Source organism: Panthera pardus, unplaced genomic scaffold, assembly GCF_024362965.1.
Source record: "Panthera pardus isolate Hobbes unplaced genomic scaffold, ASM2436296v1 HiC_scaffold_2, whole genome shotgun sequence".
Lineage (NCBI taxonomy): Eukaryota > Metazoa > Chordata > Mammalia > Carnivora > Felidae > Panthera > Panthera pardus.
Window position 1 is genome coordinate 101,143,782 of NW_026526765.1, and position 2,344 is coordinate 101,146,125.

The 2,344-nt window shown below is 47.5% G+C and overlaps 1 long non-coding RNA gene across 1 annotated transcript; it reads left to right on the forward strand.

Annotated features, from left to right (window-relative positions):
- The first annotated feature begins 415 nt into the window (after nucleotides 1-415).
- On the forward strand, nucleotides 416-1,949 carry LOC109275018 (uncharacterized). The gene is made up of 2 exons (XR_008423965.1): nucleotides 416-481; nucleotides 590-1,949. It is a non-coding gene; the product is annotated as an uncharacterized LOC109275018 (long non-coding RNA).
- Nucleotides 1,950-2,344: the final 395 nt, after the last annotated feature.

Here is a 2,344-nt window from a genome sequence, read left to right on the forward strand (position 1 = left end):
TAGAAAAAAAAAATGAAGTCCGTAGCACAATATAACATATGAAAATAAAAGATCCATACACAAAACAATACTCCTAAAACTACAATGATATTTTTCACATTGATGTGGTTGCCTGTTTGGAGTAAAGAGATTAGCGCTAGGAATGGAGAAAGCAGGGAGAGGGGAGGAGAGGGGGTGGAGCGGGGAGGAGGGGAGTGGGGGAGGAGGGTGCAAGGGAGGGAAGAGGAAAAGGGAGGGGGAAAGGGGGGAGAGAGGAGGAAGGGGCGGGGGAGGGGAGGGGAAAAACTTGTAATGATGATAGCCAACTATGTCTCAAGGAGTATGAGTAACTCTATCCTCTAGAATGAAGTTACAAAACAAAAGGAAAGAGAAGAAGCAAGCCCTCGACTTGTCATTTCACTTTACAGATGGAGACAACCAAGGCTCAGAAGCATGAATTCTTTGGTTCTGAGGTTTCACGGCCATCAGGGGCAGAAACCAGGTATTTTGACTCCCCCTTCACTGCTCTTTCTACTATGTCACACTGCTGCACAAGTATTTACAATACCTTGATTCTTGCCCTTCTAATGAGTAATTAATTCGGTTATAGTTTTAACAAGAGAGGTTGATCATCGCCGGTCCAACTCATACCTTCTCCTCCTGGAAGCTACCCCACGCTGCGCCAAGACAGTAGCCCTGCTGGCCACCAGACGACCTAGCCCTCCTCCTCTTGAGGTGGGCATCTGAAGCAAGGGCAGCCTTTCCACAGATAGGGGGAAGGCTGGCCAACCATCCTGGTTTGTGTTGGACTGGGGGGTTCCCAGAAGGCAGGACTTTCAGTGCTAATTCCAGAAAAGTCCTGAGCCAACTAGGACAGGTTGTTCCCTCAGGCAGGAAGGGACTTATGACCTGTGAGCTCGGGTTCCAAACCACAGAATAGGCAATCAGGTTCTCAGAAATGGGCAAACTAAAAGACTGGGCCTGTCACCTGAAATAGAAGGGCCATGATATGGAAAAAGGGCAAGGAGAGTTGAAGAGCTGCCGTGTTGATCACATGGAAACAAAACTTACGAGCAGAAACTGTGAACAAGTAGAGGACACTGACTGTATTTTAGGAAAACTGACTTTCAGTAGCTTCTTCCTTAAAAACCACCGTGGCCAATTGCAGATCCTTGTGGAGACTCTTTCCAGATGCTTCTGTTTGCTGCTGCTGCTGCTTCTGCTTTCATTGCCAAGGAAAGGGCTACAGCAGACTCTTCCGTATTAAAGCAAGTTCTCTCCAAATCATGCTGCTTATCTTCCGAATTGAAACGAAATGAGCAAAATCCAGCACACTTAGCAATTTCAAGTTGGGAAACCCCAGAGTGACTCTTCCTGACTCCCACCTCACATTTTTGGAGCTCAGGAAGCTCCTTAATCAGCCAAAGCTGAGGTAGCAGACTGTTTTTCCCAAAGAGAGCCGTGACAACATTTCCCATCTCTCATCCTCTTCTTAACACCGTCTTATTTGACACCCTGTGGCTACTGTGAATGTTGGCTGCTGATGGCTCACAGCTGATCCCAGTCCAGAGACTTGCCCTTGGCCCATGGGAGCCTTGTCTCTCAGAGGAATATGCCGACCCCCCCCCCCCCAAGGGAACACCCAGCCCAAGCCAAGCTGACACAGGGGTACAAAAGGCCAGCCTCACTGCGTCACAGAGGACCAATCCAGTGGCACGATTCTTGCTTCTCTACTTGGTGGGATCAGGCTGTCTCTTGTCTCCAGCTGAGGCCACATCCTTGCTGAGCGTCCCCCCCACCTTGCACCCCTTTTTTCTTTCCTCGCTCCTTTCCCCGTGTAAGTACTTCCTTAACTAAGAATCCCCCACTCAACGGTATTTCTGGAGATCCCAACCCAGGACACGCTTCCGGGGAAAGTAACAATTGTGCACTTTCGACTGAAATCTATGTGTGATTTTTTTGTGATTGGCTATTAGCTTCATTTAACAGCATTTATTGGCGACCCATGATACACAGAAAGTGTGGAATAAGGCCTGGCTTTTACAGTCAAGGAATTTATATTGTAGTAGGGAGGACTTACAAGTAACCACAAACTCTACTCGAAGATAGAATTCAATATGAACGACAACAAAGTTAAAAACCTAATTCTGGAATGTAGAGAAAGGGGTGCTTGATTTTGACTTGGAGAATCAGGAAAGAAATATACACGGGGAGGTGGCATTTCAACGGAGACTCCAAAGGCGGTAGCATTTTGGTAGCCAGAAGACACAAGGAAGGACATTCCAAAGGTGGGAACAGTGTGTAAAAGGCACATATTCCCGGGATGCATGCTGTATTCTCTACACACCGGAGAAGCAGTCTGTCT